The 25040-nt window shown below is 40.7% G+C and overlaps 1 protein-coding gene across 7 annotated transcripts in view; it reads right to left on the bottom strand.

Annotated features, from left to right (window-relative positions):
• Nucleotides 1-24747, bottom strand: part of NCOA1 (nuclear receptor coactivator 1) — a 279235-nt gene extending 254488 nt beyond the window's left edge. For 4 of the 7 annotated variants that reach the window (XM_031654990.1, XM_031654991.1, XM_031654986.1 and 1 more), the window contains exon 1: nucleotides 23773-23911. The gene's annotated coding sequence lies outside the window, so the exon portion shown is untranslated. Of the gene's footprint in view, nucleotides 1-23772; nucleotides 23912-24358 lie in introns of those variants that run through there. The other 3 variants (XM_031654984.1, XM_031654988.1, XM_031654985.1) reach the window with 2 other exon arrangements.
• Between the last annotated feature and the right edge of the window lie 293 nt (nucleotides 24748-25040).

Raw genomic sequence — 25040 nt, 5'->3', positions numbered from 1 at the left:
AGTACCAGAAGCCTGTTCATTTGATAGAATAAATGTTTTCTACATATACCAAGTGCTTCTAGAGCTGGCCGGAGAAATTGCTGAACCTAATAGCTGCTAACCATCTAGAACCTTATGAATCCCATTTTAGATAATGCTAAGAAATGGAACGCTGGAAATGTGTGAGGAATGTAAAACTCTCACACTCTGACAGTAATGTTTAAATTGGTATACTTTATTAAATAATGTCAAATTATTCTCCAAAGTTGAAGATGCATATACTTTTCAACCAGAGATTCCAATCGTATATGCAAGCGCATATGTACATGTGTGTGCACGCACACACACACACTCTCTCCTTCCAAGCTCTCTACAGAAATGCACATACGTTCACAAGCAATATGTTCAGGAATGTTGACTACAGCATTGTCCAATAATAAAACATGGAAATTACTTAATAACCACCCAGAGGAGCATGAGTAAATAAATTGTGATGTAGCCATGAAATAGAAATCGCAGGAAAAAAAAGGATGAGAAAAAAAAGGCTACTGCAAGAGCGTATTGCAGTATAGTATGTATTTGAGGTTTAAAACATGCAAAACAATTACATTATGTATAGATACAAATATATTCAGAACAATGTTTCCTCTGGGGAATGGGGAAGAGGTAAAAGAAAGAGGGTACACAGAAGGTTCAACTCCACAATGTTTTACTTCTTTTTTAAAAAATCTGAAATAAGGCAAAATGTTAAGATCTAAATTGGGCAGAAGGTGCACAGAATTATTTTTCCACTATTTATTCTTTTCTGCATGTTTGAAATACTTCCTATCAATTCAGGATATAAAGACATCTGAACTGGACAGATGCTAACAAATAGCTAATATCTGACTAAGTAAGGCCAGCAAAGAAGTACCTGTGACAGAAGGCTGTTTTCACAAGCCTTACTTTCATCACTAGAGCCATACGCACCCACACACACAAATCATTTCATTTAATCATCCAATACTGCAAAAATGGAGGAATTAACTCCATTCAACAGAAAAGCGAGTTGAGATCAAAGAAACTGGGTGTTCTGGCTAAGGTGACACAGCCAAGAAGTCACAGAGATGAGTCCAGATCTATAGATGCAAAGCACATTTCACAACTGTAGTGTTTCAAAGGAACAGGAGACGCACTTAGAAACTCTTGTTAGAGAGGGGTTTCACTGATAACAAACTCCAGATGAGCCCCAAAGATAGCATGGCTTCCAATAACAGCTTAATTCTGGGTTATATGAAAAGGAAAAACAAAAAAACTATCAGCCAATTACACTCTGCACCACTCTGCACATAAGTGAAGTTTAATTTTAGACGCTGAGTTTTAAGAGGACCTTGATAAAATGGGTAGTCATTACCAAGGGCAACATTCCAACTCAACAAAAGAATAAGCTTTCTAGCCATTAGAGCTTTTAAAAACTGACCTGAATTGCTTTAGGAATACAAGCATTTCTCCTACTACACTGGTGGATATAAAGTTCTCATTTAATTATAAAACACTGTGGGTTTTGATGCAGTCACCAACTCTCTTTAATTTAAACTGCTAAAAGCAAAATAACTTATTAAAACTATTGAGTTCCTAAACACCCGTTCCCTCTGAAACTTTTTTTATTTATAAAATGATGTTTGAATAGGTAAGACTTCTTAATACAACTATTGTATTATAACACAGCACACTTCAGTGAACTAACCACCTCTAAAACTGTTCCAGAAGTTGAAAGCTCTTCTGTCACAGATGCAGGGGGTTCTATTCCAATAGAGATTCAACTGCATAATCAATAAACATCTTCCTAACTTTCACATTCTACGATAAGTGCAAAAGTTAGTATAGTTTTGGTACAGCAAATACTCAGCAGGGAGTCGAGGGTGAAACAAATGAAGTGGCAGAATCATGTAATGATTAAAATATTATCAAGCAAGGTGGAAACTGAAAGTGCTACTGATGTACGTATTTGGAAGATAGTGAGCTTTTGCCCCCACTGTAAAAAAAATTGGGATCTACCTCATACCATATAGAAAAATTAACTAAAAATATATCAAAGACCTAAATGTAAGCACTAAAACTCTTAGGAAAAAAAGACATAAATTTTTGTGACCTTGGATTAAACAACAGTTTCTTCGATATGGCACCAAAAGCATAAGAAGGAACAAAATCAATAAATGGGACTTCATCAAAATTAGAAACTTTTGTCCCTCAAAAAATAACCACCAAGAAAGTAAAAAGAGAAACTACAGGATGGGAGAACATATTTGCAAATCCTATATCTGATAAAGGACTTGCATCCAGAATATATAAAGAATTCTTACAATTCAATAACAAAAAGGCAACACAATTTTAAAATAAGCAAAACATCTGAAGAGACATTTCTTTAAGGAAAATGTACAAATGACCAAAAAGCATATGCAAAACTGTTCAACACAGTCATTAGGGAAATGCAAATCAAAATTATAGTGAGACGCCACTTCACTGAAGGATGTGGAGAAATCAGAACCCTCATACGCTGCTGGTGGGAATGCAAAATGGTGTAGCCACTTTGGTAAACAGTTTTGCGGTTCTCACAATGTTAAACACAATTATCATATGACCCCTCAATTATCAATTGAGTATATCAATTCATATACTCAAGACAAATGAAAACATATTTCCATGCAAAAACTTGTACATGAATGTTCAGAGAAGCATTACTCATAATAGTCAAAATGGATTACAGTGGGACATTATTTGGCCATAAAAAGGAAACAAATACTGATACATACTACAACATGGATGAACCTCAAAAACATTACACTAAGTGAAACAAGTCAGACAAAAGGTGAAATATTGTATGATTTCACTTATAGGAAATGTACAAAATAGGCAAATCCATAGAGACAGCAGGTAGATTAGTCGTTGCCTGTGGCTGAGGAAGGGAGGAATGCGGAGCGACTGCTAACAGGCATGGAATTTCTTTTTAAGGAAACAAAACAGTCTGATATTACACACTGGTGATGGTCGTACAACTTTGTGAATATACCAAAAGCTGCCAAATTGTACACTTTAATAGGGTGACTTATGGAATATGATTTATATCTTAATAAAATGGGAAAACTTTCTTCGGAATACCAGAATGAAATACTAGATATTTCACCATAGTAAAGAAAATATGGCAATAAAGTCCCTAGAGTATGAAAAGAACTGCAAGAAGCAAAGTACCAAGAAAATGTGTGCAGGTCAAGCCCTAAGGCTTTCTGGTAAACACATTACCAGAGTTTACCAAAAATAAAGTGCACTGCCAGGGACAGTGGCTCATGCCTGTAATCCCAACAGTCTGGGATTACAAAGAGGCTGAGGCAGGAGGATCACTTGAAGCCAGGAGTTCACGACCAGCCTGGGCAACGCAGGGAGAATCCATCTTAACAAAAAATTTAAAAATTAGCTAGGCCAGGTGGTACATGCCTATAGTCCCAGTTACTTAGGAGGCCAAGATGGGTCACTTGAGCCCAGGAGTTTGAGGCTGCAGTCAGCTATGATCATGCCACTGCACTCCCATCTGGGCAACAGAGCAAGATCCCATCTCCTTTAAAAAAAAAAAAAAAGTGCAGCCAGCCGTGGTGGCTCACACCTGTAATCCCAGCACTTTGGGAGGCTGAAGCGGATCACTTAAAGTCAGGACTTTGAGACCAGCCTGGCCAACATGGTGAAACCCCATCTCTACTAAAAATACAAAAAATTAGCTGGGCGTGGTGGCGGGCGCCTGTAATCCCAGCTACTGGGGAGGCTGAGGCAGGAGAATCACTTGAACCTGGGAGGTGGAGGTTGCAGTGAGCCGAGATAGCACCATTGCACTCTAGCCTCGGCGACAAGAGTGAAACTCCGTCTCAAAAAAAGTGCACGTTCCTACAGTCTGCCCTTCTGTCCCAGGCAGGCAGACCTAAAGGTACTAACCTCACTCCTATTTCTTTCTTAGTCTGTCATACATGCAAATATTAGTGGTCAGTACTTTAATAGTATTATTCATTATAAAACAGTTCAGACATATAAAGAGGTACTGAAAATAATTTTAATGTATATTATACACCCACTACCCAGCTAAAGACATAAAATAGTATACATTCAATTATAATTTCTCCTACTTTATTTATTAAATATTTATTTATTAAATAAATATTAAATAAATTTAAATATTTATTAAATATTTATTTGCCCTTTTAGAAAAAAGAATTTGAACTGTGACTACACTCTTTCTCTCTTGGTTAAACCCATCTGTACTAAGCCTACATATATGGCAAATGGAGTAAAACTAAGACATCCTTGTTCACCCAGGGACTCTTAAGCAACTTGACATGCAACATTTACCACCTACAAAATCTCTATCACTCTCAATTTTAACAAGAGAAGAAAACACTTCCACATTTCAACAGCAATAGTAATAGAAATGAAAGTCAGAAAATGACCACAGGGTTCTTTCCATCCAAACTTTTCACTGTCACTTAGTCACAGGCAAAGCCTCCACCATCCACCTTTCCTCATGAATGGTCATCCCAGCACACTTCTCACTTTAATATCTATCTTATTTTTCAAGGCATTTTCACAAACATCTAATTAACCCTGCAAAGTAGATAAGGCAGCTATTTGTATACCCACTTTTACAGAGTTAGAAAAACAAAGTGGGCCGGGCGCGGTGGCTCAAGCCTGTAATCCCAGCACTTTGGGAGGCCGAGGCGGGTGGATCACGAGGTCAGGAGATCGAGACTATCCTGGCTAACATGGTGAAACCCCGTCTCTACTAAAAATACAAAAAACTAGCCAGGCGTGGTGGCGGGCGCCTGTAGTCTCAGCTACTTGGGAGGCTGAGGCGGGAGAATGGCGTGGACCCGGGAGGCGGAGCTTGCAGTGAGCCGAGATCACGCCACTGCACTCCAGCCTGCACAGCGAGACTCCGTCTCAAAAAAAAAAAAAAGAAAAACAAAGTGATTATGAGCACAAGACTGGAGTCAAGCAGGGCTTGAATTCCCTGTTTCACTATTTCTTAGCAATGTGGCCTTGGACACTTTTAATCTTTCTGAACTGCAAAAATAAATACGATAATGTCTGGCTTACGGGATTGTTATAAAGATTAGACTACACAATGTACATAAAGCACTTAGCACATAATCTGGTACAAAACAAGCACTAAGTGAATGTAGCTGCTGCTGTCATTGTTGCTGATTTTGTTGATTATGCAAGATCCTACACAGAGGAGCCAAGACTGAAACCTAGATCTTCTTGAATCCACACAATATTGCTTCATTCTCAAATGGTCACACCAGGAGTCCTATTTGTACAAAGCAGACTCTATCATTTCCAGACAATGCCTCCCCGTTTTCTTCTAGACAACATGGTGATCACTTTAGGATTTTAAGAAGCAAAAGCCAATAGTAATACCAACAACTGCTAACATCACAAGAGATAACCAGAGATTTTGTGTGTCTCACATACCATCTATAAAGGTGTCTTGTCCTCCCCCCACCAAAAAAATAAAACCTTTATCAAGCTTCTACATCAAACTATCAATTTACAGGATATATAGAGGGCAGAGCAACATGTTTAACCAAACTGCAATCCCAACTGTAGGAAATTCTACAGGACAACCACCCAAGTTCTTCAAAAGTAAATTACAAAGAAAAAAAAGGGGATGGGAAGAAGGAATCTACAAATTTTAAAAAAGACTTGAGACATTTCATTCATTAAAATTATTTTAAATTCTCCCCCAAAAAAGGCAATATCAGCCCCATGTACATCTGCTTGGGGAAATGATTATGCTAATGACATAACCAGAATATTCAGGAATATTCTAGACTTTCGGACATTCCACTTTTTTTGTCATTGCAAATAAATTCATTAATGTTCTGGTTTGTAAAAGAAAGACAATAACAACACATACAGACTTTACTCTGCCTATTCTATAACCTAATATAAAAGTCTTATTCTGAAGAGTATTCTTAAAATGATGGGTTCACAAATTTTTTACATAAGCCCCCCTTTTCCTTTCCAAATCCACAAAAGATGGCTGGAGCAAAAGTCAAAGAAAAAAATGAGAATAAAAGTCATAATTATAAAATGAAATTTTCACAGTTTTCTTTGTAATTAAAGCTTAAAAGAAAGCTAACACCATCAATAGGATTAGCTGTCAAAGGGAACCTTCCCAGAAGTAACCCATCTATGATATGACTTGAGATATCTTAATAAAAATTATAGCTCCTCCTTGTCAGGAGGAAGTAGCTAGCTTAAGGTAAATTAAATGAAAATTAATCTGAAATTTCAATATGAGCACATGCTACAATGAAATTACTTGCTTGTTTCCATATTACTCCAAACAGGATTTGAGACCGTTCACAGGGTGTATTAGAATTAAAAAGAAAGAAGAAATTGGGCATAGAGAAAATGAGGGAGGAAAATAAGATAAAGTCAGAGGTCAGTTTACCACACAAACCATATGCCATAAGGTCCTATACAGTTATAAGAGAAGGAACACACATTTGACTCTGAGTTCCCTTCCAAAGAGAGAAATAACCATCAGTTACAAAAGTCAAGATGACTGCATAATACAAGTGAACCAGCTGGTCAAAGGAAACACAGCTTTTCCTGGTACCGAGACCCGGAGAAAGAATTACTACCATAGATTCTAATGATGTTGATGAAGATGATAAAAAACAATAGATCTGGCCGGGCGCGGTGGCTCAAGCCTGTAATCCCAGCACTTTGGGAGGCTGAGACGGGTGGATCACAAGGTCAGGAGATCGAGACCATCCTGGCTAACACGGTGAAACCCCGTCTCTACTAAAAAAAAAAAATACAAAAAACTAGTCGGGCGAGGTGGCGGGCGCCTGTGGTCCCAGCTACTCCGGAGGCTGAGGCAGGAGAATGGCGTAAACCCGGGAGGCGGAGCTTGCAGTGAGCTGAGATCCGGCCACTGCACTCCAGCCTGGGCGACAGAGCCAGACTCAGTCTCAAAAAAAAAAAAAAAAAAAAAAAACAATAGATCTGAAATGTTTCCAACATAAAGAAATGATAAATGTTTGAGGTAATGGATATCCTAAATATCCCGATTTGATCATTATACATCATATGCATGTATCAAAATATCATAGGCACCCCATAACTATGTACTATTTATTTTAAACATTTAAAAAAAAAACAAAAAAAAACAGCAGCTCACCTTTACTGTATATGTTCTGGACCAGGCATGACCTAAGCATTTTGTACATATAAACTCACAAAATTCTCACAACCACTTTGTGGAGATAGATACTATTATCCCTATTTAATAGATGAAAAGGCTGAGGCGCCAAGAGGTTAAGTAATGCAACAACTAGGTAGTAGCAGAGACAGCCAGAATTCAAGCTTAGGAAATCTGGCTCCAGAGCCCATACTCCTAACACAGACCCTCATCCACAAAGCTGTCTCCCTTTGAATATAAGTATTTGCTTCCAGCTAAAGACAGTATTTGCCCATCACATATTAGCTCATTTTATGAGCTCATCTTAGTCCTCCAGATGAGCCACTAATAGTAACAGTAGTACTGTAATAGTAGTAACAACATCAACAAGGACACTGAGATAAAGGAGATAATATCCTCACAATAATTCTACAAGAGGAGTGCTAAATTTCATAAAGCTGTTTGTTTTAATAGCTCTCAATAAATGTTTATTGCATTACACCAAAGAACAACTCTGCAAAAGCAATTCTATCCCAGTCTAAAACAATGCAATCAACATACTCTCTGGTATTCTTGCCTAGTCCAGTAAAAACTGATTATTTCTAAAGCAATGGATTGAATGAGTTTTAAGCAGTTCTCAAAAAAATGCTGTTTCTAGGTTTTTTAATAAAAATCACGGGGCAGAGTATGTGGATACATACTTGCTAGAGTGAAGCTATTCCATACTGCCAATTATAGGTACTATATATATTTCATAGTCAATCAAATGCAGTCAAGTGAATATTCTCTTACGATAATTAAGGAACATAACCACTAAAGATGCCTAAGTAGCCTGCCAACCCACCTCTCCACGGAGGTGAGCCAAGAAAGTAACGAGCCGAAATTACCCTCTGAAAATGATTCTGAATCTGCACCAATGGACAGTCAAATTGAGTCCCAAAGTTCTCTAGCCTTCAATGTCATCACAATGATTTTGACCCCAAAGTCCTCAAAGCAAGAGTTTCCCAGCATTCAGCTCAGCCATAAATCACCTGAATAAAGCAGCCATAGAGCGTCCAACTGAGACATGTACCCCCAGCTAACTAAATCATTAGCCAAAGAGAGAAAGAACTATCAGTTCCAAAAGTCATGATGACTACGTAATACAAGCGAACCAGCTAGTCAAAGGAAACACAGCTTTTCCTGGTAACGAGACCTGGAAAAAAATTTACTACATAGATTCTAATGATGATGATGATGATGCCAACAGGGGTCTGGATTAGCAAGGACTCTTTCAGTTACAAAAGACAGGAACACAATGCAAACCAGCACAAGCAAACTGGCAACTGATTAGTTCATTTAACTGGGAAATATTGGGTGGATCTAATATAGAGTGCAACTAGATCTAAAGGCTCCAATGGCTCCCAATGCTTATGTACTGAAGCATGTGACAGTGAGTGTATGTGTGAGTGAGTCTGTCTGTCTCAGTCAGCTCTGCTTTACTCTGTATGTTGGCCTCATTCTTTCCTATGGCAGATGGGCTTCCTTCAAGGCACTCTCTATGTTAACTCAGCTTAGCAACTCCAACGGGATGAACCTGTCCTTCATCTAATATGTTTTTCAATCTCAAGGAAGGACTCAACCTACTTAGGTCGTCACATGGCCATCCGGCAGCAATCACTGTGTCCAAGAGAATTAAGTGTTATGACAGACCAAGCCTGAGTCACATGCCCATCCTTTGGGCCAAAGGGAAGGATGCTATGACCTAAAAAAAATAAAAAAGAATGGGGGAAGGGGTGTTTACTACACAGTCTAAATTAACAGCTACCATAAAAAAAAGTCTTCAAGACAGAGACTTTCACTTTTTAACTCTATATACTTCCTTTTCTTTGAATTTGTTATTAAAATGTCATCATTTATTTTATATGGTTCATTATTCAACATTAAAAAGGAAAAAACAGTCAAGTGCAGTGACTCATGCCTGTAATCCCAGCACTTTGGGAGACCGAGGCGGGCAGATCACCTGACGTGGAGAGTTCAAGACCAGCCTGACCAACATGGAGAAACCCCGTCTTTATTAAAAATACAAAATGAACTGGGCATGGTGGTGCATGTCTGTAATCCCAGCTACTCGGGAGGCTGAGGCAGGAGAATCGCTTGAACCCAGGAGGCGGAGGATGCAGTGAGCCGAGGTTGCCCCACTGCACTCCAGCCTCGGCAACAAGAGCGAAACTCCGTCTCAAAAAAAAAAAAGAAAAAAGAAAAAAATATTGGAACATAGTCAGAAAGTCTAAGGTTTAAAAAGTTCAGGATTGATGACTTTAGGAATAAAACAGGGAAAAAACAAGCCTCATGGACAAATAAGGATCTAAGCTTCCTAGCAGTTCTGCACACTTGGCCAACACTGATAGTTGGCCAACTATTTTAACCACCACCCAATAGTCCTTAACAAACCAAGCATTAGAAAGGCAAACAAAAAATGGACAAAACAGGTTTTAATTAATTAGCAATATGTTGATAATGGGGGAAAATGACTTCTAAGGATACTAGAGAAATTTTGTGAACTCCTCAGACAGCAAAAGTCTCCAAAAGTATCTAAGCCCTTTACTCCCTCTATCATTTTTCTTTTTTCTTTTTTTTTTTTTTTTTTTTGAGACGGAGTCTCGCTGTGTCTCCCAGGCTGGAGTGCAGTGGCGCGATCTCGGCTCACTGCAAGCTCCGCCCCCTGGGTTCACGCCATTCTCCCGCCTCAGCCTCCCAAGTAGCTGGGACTACAGGCGCCCGCTACCACGCCCGGCTAATTTTTTGTATTTTTAGTAGAGACGGGGTTTCACCGTGTTAGCCAGGATAGTCTCGATCTCCTGACCTCGTGATCCACCCGCCTCGGCCTCCCAAAGTGCTGGGATTACAGGCTTGAGCCACCGCGCCCAGCCGCTCTATCATTTTTCTTACCTGTAATCTTACCAGTTAAACCATATATGTAGGAAAGTCCTGGATCAGGTATACTGAAGTCAAATATTCACTTTCTGCTTCAAATATCCACTCTAAAGATGGTAGCAAACTAAAAAAATCCATAATACTTACCCCTAAAATAGACACACTAGTAAAATTTCTCCTTTAACTGTCCCAAAGGCTACCATTCAGTACTTGTAAGTTCTTTTCACAAATAAATTTAATAATAAAAATTTCATTTAGGTTGACACATAAAAGCAATTCCTCTTTTCTTCAATAACTCCAAGCAGGGTCTACCAATTTTGGTATTCATCGCTAAAGAAAATCAATTCTGCTATAGTAAGGCAAAATCATTTATTCCTCACCAAATATTCATGTTCTTACCCACACTTCCTAGCCCCTTAAGTAGTACCCTAGTACCCTGTGACTACTTTTAGCCGATAGCCTATAAGAAGAATTGATGTGAGTCACTTTAGGGCCAAAGCCACAGTAATCAAGGAGGCTTCATGTTCTAGATGGTACACCAAACCTACTTTATTAACTAAAAACGCTTTTTTCATGTTCCATGGGACTACGCCATTAAGCAACATTCCAAAGCCCACAAATTGAAATCAAACCCACTTCCTCTAGAAAACCTACCCAGATCATACTAGGCTTCTAGTATCATCGGTAACAAACATGTATGCATACTGTGGGTAGAGCATTATGAAAGCACTGTGGTACAAACTAGTACAATAAATAGTCTCTATCCACTATAATTTACAACCTGGAAGGAAAGGATACACATAAAAACAGAGACAAGTAGCCAGGTGCAGTGGCTCACGCCTGTAATCCCAGTACTTTGGAAGGCCGAGGCAGGCAGATCACCTGAGGTGAGGAGTTCAAGACCAGCCTGGCCAACATGGTGAAACACTATCTCTACTAAAAACATAAAAATTAGCTGTGTGTGGTGGTGCACATCTGAAATCCCAGCTACTTGGGAGGCTGAGACAGGAGAATCGCTTGAACCCAGGAGGCAGAGGTTGCAGTGAGCCAAGATCATGCCACTACATCCAGCCCCAGCGACAGAGCAACACTCCGTCTTAAAAAAAAAAAAAAATACAGAGACAAGTATACGTGATAATAAATTTCAAGTGAGTGAAAAAATAGTTAAGTGCTAGATAAGTTTCCATATATCTCAGTTAAAAACTAAGCCATATACTCTCATGTGACATATTTCATATTGCTGTATATTATTTTTAAATTCATGTATGATTTATAGCAAATGAGACTCCCTTATAGGGGTTATAATCTCCTTGAAAGGCAAGAATCCTAAAATATAACTAATTTATGGTGCCCCATATTATCAAACAACAGATATGCAATTAAAATTTGTATTTTATTGTGAAGACTGTGTTGAAAAATTAAAACAGAAATGTAGCAATCCTCAATACATGAGGATTTTGTGTTTCCATCACTGTAAAGAAGACAGAGGAAAGAACCCAAGTTTTTCTGTCACCCGGGACAGGTAGCGCTCTACACTGGAGAACAATGACTCACCAGGCTACTCCAGACTTCTGAGCATATCCCTTTACAGCCAACTTCTTATGTTGTGGAACAACAAGTTCTCCAAGCAATATCAGATTTCCAATTCAATTCCCTAAATACCCTGAAACTAGTCAAGAAAATCCCTAGTTTATCTGCGAGTATTCCAGGAACACGCACATGCATGCACACATGCACACATTCACACCCACAAAAAGTCTATTTCTCTAAGTATATTCATAAGTAGCATTATGATTTAATCAATATGACTTGGCAAATATTGTAGTATCTATGTGTGTAAGACAATGCAGAGGACAAAATATAAAACATAATCCCCATTTGCCATTCTCACACCCTAATATAGGAGGCAGGACACACAAAAACAAAAAATTTCATAAGGTACAAGGTTGTACATGTGAAGTATTAAGTGAATAACAAGGAAAATAAATACTGAGAGTTCACAGAAGGAATTGATTACTTTTAAATTTTATGGTCTGAACACTTAATAAGCAAGGTGAAATCTGAGTTGAGCTGTAAAGGATAGGTAGAATTTCAAGAGGCATAGACTAGATTAAGGGAGAACATTCCTTGGAAAATAACATATAAAGAAGTAGAAAGAGAAAAGCTCAAGAGATGTTTAGAGGACAAAAAACTGACAATTTTATTTCAAAACACAATTTATTGGGGCAGACTAGTGGGAAATGAACCCAGGAAAGAAAGTTGGTGCCAGACACTGGAAAGCTTTAAATGCCAGGCTAAGGAACAACTTTATCTTGACAGTAATGAGGAACCACTGAAGGTTTTTTTGAGCAAAACAGTACCATTAAAGTAAAAATTAGGATAATCATTCCAAATCAAAATTTGGGACATACACGAAGAAGGAACTCACTGGGGAGTGGGACCACTTTGCTTGACCAATTAATTGTTTGACCAATAATTAAGCCCCAAAAGAAAAAAAAGAATAATAATTAAGCCTGAATTAGAATGGTATCAGTGAGGAGAAAAGAGCCTACAGAACTTGCAAAGTGTTTTTAGCATATGTCAAATCAGACCCAAAGAATTCTAGAAAGCTGAAATTCAGATGCTAAAGATAGGTCAAAAGCACAACAACTGTGAATCCCAGCCTACCCAGCAGGGATACTTGAAGCAAAGTGAATTGAAACTGGGCTCTTTATATATTCCTGTCTCTACATCCATACAATAGGGCCACTCTTTTTAATTGGGGGTTAAGGTGATACAGATGGAAAATAACATATATAAAAGCAGCCAAGGGATGGAGGGCCAGGTAGTTGTGCAATAAACAGACAGAATTCAAACACCTGTAAAAGCCAAAGGCACTGCAATCACATCTATTGCAAAGTGGAAAAACAGACTGCACATCTAGTCATACGGTGGGCTTGAGTAATGACATCAGATATATCCATCAAACATGGCAAGAGGGTACAACTGGATGAATAGAGTTACTGAGGTCCCACTCCTCAAAAGCAGAGATCCTAAACCATTGGGGGAGGTCATGGACCCTTTCAGGAATTTGGTGAAAGCTCTAGATCCTCTCCCCAGATAAGTATATAGACTCACAAAATTTTACATACAATTTCAAAGTGCTTACAGATCCCCTAAAGCCTATCCAGGGGCTCTTATTCTATGAACCCCAGGTTAAGAATTTTTGGTATAGAATCATGATAGCCATTTTTATGACATATCTCATGGTTTAAAAGTTTCTTAATAAGAAGCCATTATACTTATTTATAATTTATATATACTGCACACCAAATCAATAAATTTGTGTACATATAGCATACACAAAAATGGAAATTAAAAAGAATATTTATTATAGCAAGTAAACAAATTTTTAAACATTTACTTTTCTTATTGATGGCACAAAAACTCTGTGCTTTTCCCAATATTGTTATTAATAAACACCATTCACTACTTTTTGTGACAGCAATGTAAATGAACATGGTTTGTTATTTTTATATCTTGCTTTCATACTTTGTAATATAGCAACTTGAAGGTCTGGTTCTAAATTCAGTTCATTTTTATGAGATATAACTTTTATTTGGTTTTAATGGTTATCATAGCTGAAAAATGTTACCTCACAAAGATGAATAAAACCAAAAGAAGAACTCCATTACTGGGTGCACTGAATAAAACATGATATTCAATTTCCAATCCCATTCACCATTTAAGCAAAGGTTTTTGCCAAAATTCAGCTAGTGCATTTCCATATCTTCTGATGGCCATCAGTTGTTCTTATAAACTAATCAGATGGTATTGCCTTTTTGTGTTTTCAGCAGATGGGCTCAAAACCACTAAACACCTCTTTTACAAGATTTTTATACAGGTTAGAAAATTCTGTTTCCAAGTTCAAGTATACATACACAAAAAGCTCTTAAGGTAACACACATAATTTTCAGCAATTAAATTCCATAATAGAAATAATTCTAAATATCCATTTTCAATATCCTTTCTCTACAGCATTAAATTTTTTGTTGTTGTTCTGAAAGATAGATACTTTTTGAATCACTGTTAAGAACTTATCCTATTTATCTCAAAGGGGCAGATTAAGTGTGTTTGCTAGGTAACATACCACGTATAGCCACGTTTCACAGAAGGTGGTAACAAACTTGGGACATTCGTCTTTTTGTGAAAAAATACTGAGTAAGTCATCTTTAAATTAGATCATTCTTAACTCCTCTGCCACAAGGTGACCAGTTAATCTCTATGAAATAGTATAAAAAAGATCTGCGTAAGTGATCTCTACTGCAATACAAAATAGTGTTAATAGTCTACTATTTAAAATAATAAACCTAAAATCCAGTTACCCAAGCCCCTGTAAACTACAAACCACCACAACAGACTGAAAGAGAAGAAACATCCTCATAGACCTCTAGTATTTCTTCCATTTCACAGATAATTTAATGTTAAGAAGCTACTGGCCGGGCGCGGTGGCTCCCACCTGTAATTCCAGCACTTTGGGAGGCCAAGGCGGGCGGATCACCTGAGGTCGGAAGTTCGAGACCAGCTTGACCAACATGAAGAAACCACATCTCTATTAAAAATACAAAATTAGCCAGGCATGGTGGCACATGCCTGGGCGACAAAAGCAAAACTCCACCTCAAAAAAAAAAAAAAAGAAAAGAAAAGAAAAGAAAAAAAGAAACTACTGTGCTAAAAGTGCCTGGGGTCCCAGGAGTAAAGGCTCTTTAACAGCCTACCCAGCAGGAATACTTGAAGGGATACTTCCAACCAATTTCTGCTGTATGCTATCAAAGTTTCAAAGGACCTATCTTTAAAGGTACCCCAATTACACTGTATCATCTCTGATTTACTACCAGTTTGGCAAAAGACACACCACAGCACATTCAGTGACACTAGTTGTCTTCAACGCTGTTCCCTCCGTGTAATGAGTAACATAGGCTAGGGGCATCAGTCAAATAACAGACAGGGCTGGAACAAGGTCCAAGACTCTTCATGACACATCCTGCCTTAAATTCTTTTTGGAACATGGCAAGGCATAAATAAATCAGTAAAACAAATCATGAACTATAAATGAGAGCCAGGGGCTTCCAACTTATATGACCAATCTCATTTATATAATCAGATACACTTATATTTATACAAAGAGACAATTTTACACTGAACAAACAAGTCCACTCCATCATCTTAAAGAATGCCAAGTGATAACACACTGTTTAAAAGGCCGGCTGTGGTGGCTTACGCCTGTAATCCCAGCACTTTGGGAGGCCGAGGCGGGTGGATCACGAGGTCAGGAGTTCGAGACCAGCCTGACCAACATAGTGAAAGCCCGTCTCTACTAAAAATACAAAAATTAGCCAGGCGTGGTGGCAGGCGCCTGTAATCTCAGCTACTCGGGAGGCTGAGGCAGGAGAATCACTTGAATCTGGAAGGCAGAGGTTGCAGTGAGCAGAGATTGCGCAACTGCACTCCAACCTGGGTGGCAGAGAGACTCCATCTCAAAAAGAAAAAAAAAGAATACTTACTGCTTAAAAAAAACAGTCTGTGGTATGAAACAGAAGATAAAATGGAAAAGAAGTACACGAAGAACAATATAAAGGACATCTAGAGGGGATGAAATTAGACCTGATAAACAAAGGGCCATAGAACGAGGCTGGAGGAATCTTGGAATAATGCAATCCTGGTTGGTCCAAAATTCATCTATATATTTAATAAACTCAAATCAGCATCTAAGAACCACTGGGAGGTTAAAATACTTTTTTAAAGTTGATGGCAGGATTTGCCTTATCAGTAACAATATATAAACCAGTAAGGAACTGTCACATATTAAATAGATGTATCTCTTTTTGGAATAAATAATGCAGAATCAGAGAAAAGGGAGTATAGAAACAGCACATCAAAATGTAGACTTCAAAACAGTGGGGAATTATTAAAACGAATACGTTAATAAATCATGTTGGATCAACTGGCTAACTCTTGGGCAAGTATCATGTAATATGCATATCTCACATCACATGTAGGTTAAGGCATAATTCATAATCAAAAGTAAAAAATAAAAAAGTTAATTCAAAAAAATATAAGGCAGTGAAAAAGATTTTGTACTAACTTCTATTCAAAAAAAAAAAACATATAATCTGTATTTAAATATACATAAAAATGAGTGAATAAGTTCCCAGTGTGGGTAAGCCTTACATATGGAATCATTTCAAAAACCAAAAATATAAAATTTGGGGTATAAAACCTGCCAAGAAAAGATCCACGTAAATTGGGAAAATTGACATTTCTCATTTTCATCCATATCTACATACTTACTACATACTGCTCCCCACCACCTCCCTCCATTAAAATCCACCAATGTTTTGTTACTACACCTAGACGATATGCTTCCCTCTCCCACTTCAGTTGATGCCACACTCCTTGCACTTTCCCCTGCATTACTTCCTGTCTTTTCATCTTTGCTATTTAATCTTCCTGAATATACTGTTCTCCTTGTCCCTATTCTTTTTTTTTTTTTTTTTTTTTTTTTTTTTGAGACGGAGTCTCGCTCTGTCACCCAGGCTGGAGTGCAGTGGCCGGATCTCGGCGCACTGCAAGCTCCGCCTCCCGGGTTCACGCCATTCTCCTGCCTCAGCCTCCCGAGTAGCTGGGACTACAGGCGCCCGCCACCTCGCCTGGAGTTTTTTTTTTGTATTTTTTAGTAGAGATGGGGTTTCACCGTGTTAGCCAGGATGGTCTTGATCTCCTGACCTCGTGATCCACCCGTCTCGGCCTCCCAAAGTGCTGGGATTACAGGCTTGAGCCACCACGCCCGGCCTCCTTGTCCCTATTCTTAAAGAAATAATCCCCTGCCCTCAATGCTTTTGTCTACCACCAAGCCCTCCATAAAACTTGCCCTGATCTTTCTCAAATGAAAATACAATAATCACTCCCTCTCCCTGAATGTTCAAAGTACTGTTTCAGGACCTGTCTCACAGCACTCATCACATTCAATTAGTAGTATAGGTATTTGTATGTTTGTCTTATCACCTCTCTCAGGTCATAATCTCCTTAAGAACAGGATCTATATCTTATCGGTTAATTTCCCAATAACCGCTATCTTTTTACAGCACACTACCTTGAACAAAGTATGTACTCATATAACTATGTCTTGAACGAATGATTGAGTAGCTACTTAAAAATTCAATTACAGACTACCTGTACCATTTAGGATAGAGAGGGAGATATTAGACATTGCAGAGTAACTTTTTATTTCTTCCAAACAAATTCACCAAAGTAAAGTCAATATTACACATACAGATGTTTTCAAAACTCAAGGACATTTCATCCTTCAACTATCTGGTCAAATACGATGTGATATGTTTATATACATACATATACTCACAATAGAATATCTTCTGTTAACTAATCAAATCTATGCTTGATAATAAAAGTATGTAAATGTTTTAACCACATAGGCAAACTGAAATTTTAAGATAAAATCAACCATTCAAATTACAACTGGAATCACAGAGAATGACCAAGCAATTTGTTCCAAAAAAACAAAAACAAAACCAAAGCACGCTAAGCTTTAGCTATTTAAATACCAACAAAACTTGAGAGGCAGAATTTTATGGCTAAGAATCCAAAACCAACCAAAGATAAGCTTACCTGGGTAAAAGCACCAAAGAATCAACATTACTGAAGTACAAAGGTGAGACCAGAAACAGCACAAGAATCTCTTTTTTTTTTTTAAAGATAGAGTCTCCCTCTGTCTCCCTGATTCAAGCAATTCTTCTGCCTCAGCTTTCTGAGTAGCCGGGACTACAGGCTTGCGCCACCACACCGCGCTAAGTTTTGTATTTTTAGTAAAAACGGGGTGTCACTATATTGGCCAGGTCTCGAACTCCTGACCTCATGATCTGCCTGCCTCAGTCTCCGAAAGTGCTGGGATAGCAGACGTGAGCCACCACGCCCGGTCCACAAGAATCTTAAAGTGACATTTTCATTAAGTAACTGGTATGTATGGCTCCCGGGTTATCAGAAAGGAATGAGACTGCAGGAGTCTCCACAACACATGTATTCAAGAGAAAGAAAGTTCAGAAAGAAAAAAAAAAGTATAATGTGGCCAAGTGTGATGAACACGCTTGAAGAGAAGTCAACTGAAAGGTATGAATATGATTTCCACTCAGTAGGCTTGAACTCAAATGTCATCCCTAACACCTACAAGCTGTGCAATCTTACGTCAGCCACTTAACTTCCCTGAGCCTTGTTTCCTCATGTATGAAACGTAATATGTAGAGCTAGCACAGTACCTGGCTCAGAGACAATATTCAGTAAATACTTGCTGACTGTGAATGAGGGCCTTACAAGAAAAGCAGACATTTTTCTGCAGATATCTTTGTAGTTTTTGAGAGAACGGTCTTAATTAATTCCTGATTAATACCTTCTTACAATATTTTAGAGTCAAATTTCGGTCAAAAAAAAAAAATGCTCCCTTCCTCCTAGCTTACACATTACTCAAAAGCTTACAAGAATTCTTATAATTTAAAATCTCTTTGTGATATTTTAACTTTCAATACAAAAAGTAACTCTCATAAAGAAACCCCATTCCCAACTGCATCTGCATGGACTTAGTCTGCTCAGCTGTAACATTAAGAAGGCCGTCCTAAATGATCATTTAAGGTTCTTTTACTCTAAATGTTGTAGTTCACGGCATCTCAAGCATTTTCCAATCTGTTTAGGAAAACCAATCAACATACACTAAAAAGAGAATCTCTCTCAAAAGAAGGAGCGAGAAAGAGAAGTTTATTATATAGAACAGAATAACTAATGCTAAGGGAGTGATAAAAATCAAGCTTTCTTGAAAACATACCAGCTTTGATGCTGTTTTTGAAGGTCACGAGAACATAAAGGAAATCCAATTTAAATGAAGAAAATGGAACATGTAAAAGCAAAGACACAAGATATCTATGATTATCATAATACTTTCTTCATTGTTTAACACTTTACAGTTTGCGAAGCATTTCTGCATATGCCATCTACAGCAAATTTTCTGGAATGGGAAATGAAAGAATCAGTTTAAATGATTTACATTTGATAAATTTGCCCACAGAAAGTCTCCTCTGAAAACAATAACATAAAAAAAAAATTTTTTTTTAGAAGGGAATTTCTTCAGCATTTATGTGTAGGATAAATTAGAGAGGTAAATGCATGCAAGCAAACAGCTGTAAACCTACAAATCATAGAATTTTAAAACAAGAAGAAATGTGAAATTAGACCAATATGCTCATTTAATGATAAAGAAACTCAGGCCCACAGAGTCAATGTGACTCCTATTACTCCATGTGCAAATGACAGGAGGACCAGATTGCAGAACCAGAAATAAAGGAAAAAATTTGAGAAATTACAAAGAAAAGAATGCGAGAATCTGGTGATGAATTCGCTAATGAAACACCCATTTGTTAGCTAGTCATTAATGTCTATGTGCCAATCACATGCTAAACATATTTAATAATTTATTTTAAAGATTACAAAATGAGGACAAGTACATTACTTCAATTTTAAATATAAAAACTGAAGTTTAGTGTGGTTATAGCTCAAGGCTACATCAACCTAAGTATCTGGAAGAGCTAGACACCTCTGTCTGTCTGAAGTCAGCGCTCCATTTCTAAAAGATGCTTTAAAATTGCTTCACAATTATAAGCTGAAAGGGCAAAAATGAAGCATCACTCTGGAAAAACTGGATAATCCAGTGCAATTAGAATTCTGGTCCTGATAATGGCTGCATTTTGCTTCTGTGCTTGCACCTATTTTTATGAGTCTGGCCTGTCTGTGCCTAATGGTCAGGTCAGGGCTACTCAGTAAAACCAAACATCCCTGCCCTCCACACACTAAAACACACTCTCGGGGAGCGGTAAGAACAAAATATATCTAAGATGAGGGTGAGTCTTCCATAACTCCTCGAGTGACTAGAGCTTCTATTTTGGCATAAGCTACTTATCGTTTAAATATGATAACCATACTAAGCTTTTCTAAAAGCCTATCACTCCAAGGAGCCTCAAAAATTCAGTGTTGCAGATGGGGTTATGGGGAAAGAAGCACGGATATAACTCACTTTACTTAAACTTATCGAATTGGACTTATATGTTGGTATCAGTGTTTTATAATAATTTCCCTTATTCAGCCATGTAAGCCATGTATCCTGCAGAAATACATAATAATCATTTCTATACATTAATCCAAATACTACATGACCACAAACCATTTTCCAGAACTAAGCTATAAAAAAAGCAAGCAAGAATGGTACCTAGTTGCCACTAGGCCATTTTATGACCTCTGACATCAAATGTTGAAAGGCGCAAGGTCTAACTAAAATATAAAGAAAAGGGAAGGTTTTAAATGACTAGACCTCATCTTCAATGTTAAGAATAGAACATGAGGCCTGTCCTTAGTTGCCAATCGCCAACGGCTAAACTACTGGCTAATCTGGGAAAGCAGCAATTTTTTTTTTTTAATTTTTTTTTTTTTTTTTTTTTTTGAGACAGAGTCTCGCTTAGTCGCCCAGGCTGGAGTGCAGTGGCGCGATCTCGGCTCACTGCAAGCTCCGCCTCCCGGGTTCACGCCATTCTCCTGCCTCAGCCTCCCGAGTAGCTGGGACTACAGGCGCCCGCTGCCTCGCCCGGCTAATTTTTTGCATTTTTAGTAGAGACGGGGTTTCACCGTGTTAGCCAGGATGGTCTCGATCTCCTGACCTCGTGATCCGCCCGCCTCGGCCTCCCAAAGTGCTGGGATTACAGGCGTGAGCCACCGCGCCCGGCCAGCAGCAATTTTAAAAAGTCCTTTCCTACAGTCTAGTCTTCCCAAATGGGTAGGAAAGTTATCTAACATAGGGAGAAATGTATACGGTTCTGCGGCCCAGATCAGATACAGTGTTCTGACATCCACCTCCTGAGACACATGGTTTTCACCGGAGCCCACACCCACCACAGCATTCAATATTTGCAAGTAATGCAAAATGGAACCCTCCAAAACATTTTTGGACCTCTGCCAGGAGGTCCTCTGAGAATCTCTGTTATAATCATATTTAGAAGGCAAAAACCACTGCCAAAACAATCATGAGCATCACCGGGATCTCCTATGCGCCATGACTTAGATTCTACTCCGTGTTGTGCGCTAGTATTGACCTCCCACACCTGCCCTAAAATGAAAACGATGTTAAGCCACATGGCTTAAGGCCAACCAACTTTGTAAGACATGCAACATAACATTCAAACAATGTGGAGTCCTTGGGAGACACAGAAAAAAGACAAACTAAAGTACAGAACAGAGGTAGTATCGAAGAGAAGGTATATGAAATTGATGACAACCAAACAGGGAGAACGAAAACGGCCTTGAAAAACAATTATAAATCACAGTGTGGTATACAGATTCCCGATACAGATAATAGGGAAAAGAATTTCGGCCGGGCGCGGTGGCTCATGCCTGTAATCCCAGCTCTCAGGGAGGCAGAGGCGGGAGGATAGCTTGAGCCCAGGAGTTCGAGACCTGCCTGGGTAATATAGCGAGACCCCGTTCTCCACAAAAAGGAAAAAAAAAAAAAGAATTTCAAGAAATGCCCAATACCCCCTCTCCAACCACTCGACCTTTCAGCACCTCTCTACCACCCTCATCACTTACTCAATATTTAGTCCTAGTGAAGACCGCTCACTGGATTAGCAGGATCAAGAGGACATGCACAGAACATTCCATTCTGAGAACAACATCTTTAAATTATTTAGGCTTGTTTACCACCCTTCCCTATAGAGTAAAAGCATATGTTGCCAGCACTTTCACAATATACACCAGTTAGCACCATAGCAACCCAATCTTCTGCCCACCAAAAGATTAACACATAAGTAGAAAACAGGAAATTCAACAAAAATTAAAGTTTGACCTTAGACTCCCTCAACAGTTAAATGTCTTAAGCAGGAGCAGTGTCTTTCCATCACACCCACTTCATGCTACCCTTACAGCTTCCTGGCATAAGCAAGTTCTTGGGATGATACAAACTGCTGCTTCTGTTTCCAGCCCAGATTTCTAGAAATGAAACCCTGGAATTGAGGGAGAAACAAAAACAAATGTTCGCAGAAAGAGGGAGGAAAAAGCAATGTCTATATAATCGTAGTTTAAGTGAAACAATCACCATTAGCTACATCAAGCGCTTCCCCCCCCCCCCAGTAAAACCACTGCAGATCTAAAACACTCCCTTGGTTTAAACCACTCAAAAAGCCATTCAATAGGCACAATCCTACAGGTTTTCTGAGAGAAATAAGGAAGAGATCAAGTATAAGCTATGTAAAATTCACGCTCTGCACCTTATAAAGCAAACCTCAATGCTGTTAAATAACCAGTAGAAAACATCTACAAAAATCAAACTAAACACCTGTTCTTACAAGCAGCAGTCCTCTATTTTCTCTCTAAACCATATATTCCCAACTCAGACCCTCTTTGTGACCCACTGTTCCCAAAGCATCGAGTCTGAAGAAGAAACAGAGAGAAAACATTTCGGACATTCGTTCACAAAACCGAATTAGACCTTTCCACAAAGTACAGGAGATAAAACGGAAACACTTCCATTTTATCTAATTTATGGCAAATAGTTCAAGGAATGACTATTTGTTAAGCTGAATCAAACCCCACTGCTACCTTCAACCCAAAACTATTTCTAGTTCAAGAGCCAAGAGACCCAAGCAAATAATACTTTCTTTTCACATTATTCTCAACATGAAGAAATCCGACCCCCTTCCTACAACATCATAGCTTCTGTGAAACAAGCTGAGGCCCCTCTGGTCAACTTTTGTTGTTATTGTTGTTGTTGTTTTGTTTGCTTTTTTTTTTTTTTTTTTTTTTTGAGACTAGCCTCCAACCAATTTCAAAAGAGGAGACAAACCTCAAACAAATTTAACCCTTGAGATCCACCCCTCAACTGTACCATATAATCTACGCTTCACGGCAGTAATGTTTTAAGCAGACACTTGATTTCTTAATCACTGAAATGTAAGCACCAGCTCTCACAAATCATCGCCACAGAGATTCCTCTTGGCATCCACAGAGGGTGCTGGGGCTGCAAGTCACTCAAGAACCCTTCACTTACCAACATCACACTCGACATTAAAAATTCACCCTCTCCGAAGAAAAAATGTCACCTTCTCCACAAGGACACCTGCCTGTTCAACACCTCTACAAGAAATGAGGAGGGCCAAGCATGAGAGGCTAACAGACCCTCCAGCTTAAAAGTTTTCCTTCCCAGGAAACTCTCCGGCCACAACACCGTGGCCTGTCCTTGTCACACACACACAGGCTGTATTGTCAACCCCTCCGTCTTCCTCTAACGTCGTCAGACTGGGCAGTGTCTACCCATGGGGGTAACTGCTTTTAAAAAAATTAAAAAGCAGCCACCACAGCTGGGTAGTAAGGACTGGAGACCCTGGTGTCCGATTTCTTCAGGTCTTTTCCAAGGGACTAGAGAGCGGCCTGAATTCTGTCACTGCCCACTAACCAACCCCACCTCCCAATCGCCCCTCGTCAACATGTTTGCTTCCCTTCCTCGGCCCTTTCGGCTGAATCCCAGGAAGGGGACCAAACGCCGGCCGCGACAGGAACATGTCCAGTGTCCATCCCATGTCTACCTCTGAAACCCCTTCTCGGGAGAAGGGGCGAGCAAGCGCGCCGGGGTCAAACCCGAGCGCCGTCGAGGGCTGCGCTGACGGAGAGGGACGCCGCGGTCGCCCCCATTTCGCGGTCCGGGCAGGCGAGACTCCGAGAGGTGAGCGGGCTGGCCAAGGTCACGGCGTCGTCGGGGCCGAGGGGCGCCCGCGCCGACTTCCGGCTCCCCCTCTCGGCGACGACCCGGGGCGCCCGCTCCCCACGCCGGGCAGGCGGCCGCGCAGCTCGCGCCCCCTCCGCGGATGCTCGCCCTCTCCGCGCTAACTAGGGCAACTGGAAAAGAGGCGGAGAGAAGTCGCTGCTGCAGCGATTTCCCTCGGCAGGGAGCAGCCCCCAGCTGGTGCCCGTGACAGCTGCGACCTCCGCCCCCTCCAGCCGCGCGGGGCCGCGAGGGGAACTCGGGGAAGTGGGAGGGGGATGGAGCGGGAGAAAGGAGAGCAGGGGGCGGAGGGGCGCCAGCTGCTCCCCGCCCCCTAGGGCCTCGGCGGCCGGGCGGCTCGTGACAGCTGCACCCACCGGGAGGCTCCGCACCCGCCGCCCGCCACTCACCTGCCGCCGCCGCCTCTGGGCCGCGCTCACCGGCGCCGCACTCGTCCGCGACCGTGGCGGCGGTGCCGCCGCGGCCTCAGCCGCTCCTCGGGCCCGGAGCCCGGCCCCCTGGGCCCAGGCGCCCGCCGCCGCCGCCGCCGCGGCTCTCCGGCCCCCTCCTCCGGAGCAGGGGTCCCCCCGCAGGGGGATGCAGAAGGAACCTGACGCAGGCTTGGCTCGAGGGAGCAGCAACGAACAGGAGGCCGAGGCGCTCAAGGCCGCGGTGCAGCCGTCGGAGGACAGAGCTCAGCAGATCGCGTCAGACTCCCGCTCGCCCAGCCTGAAGAACAGGCATTTCAGCCGCTCTCCGCGGCCGCCATGTTCTCCTCCTCGGCCGCCGCCGCCGCCGCCGCCGCCCCCCCGCTCGCGGCACCGCCCCCTTCGCGCCCCGCCCCGCCCCGCCGTTCCGGCGCCCGCCCGCCGCCGCGCGCTGCCGGCTCCGGCCGCCAGGCCGCCGCGACCAGTGCCGCGAGCTCCGACAGCGCGCCCCCAGCCCGCCGGGCCTGCCGGGCCAGCGCCAGAGCGAGTCTCCCCGCGCCCTCTGCCGGCTGCAGGCCCGCCCCAGCCCGCGCGTCCCTAACAGAAGTGTGGAAAGGAGGCCCGAACTCTTCCCCGCCCGTCTCAACTCCTGCCCGCCCCTCTC

This window comes from Papio anubis, chromosome 14 (genome assembly GCF_008728515.1).
Source record: "Papio anubis isolate 15944 chromosome 14, Panubis1.0, whole genome shotgun sequence".
Taxonomy (NCBI): domain Eukaryota; kingdom Metazoa; phylum Chordata; class Mammalia; order Primates; family Cercopithecidae; genus Papio; species Papio anubis.
The sequence above is the reverse complement of the archived record's forward strand: the minus strand, read 5'-3'. Positions and strand labels throughout refer to the sequence as shown.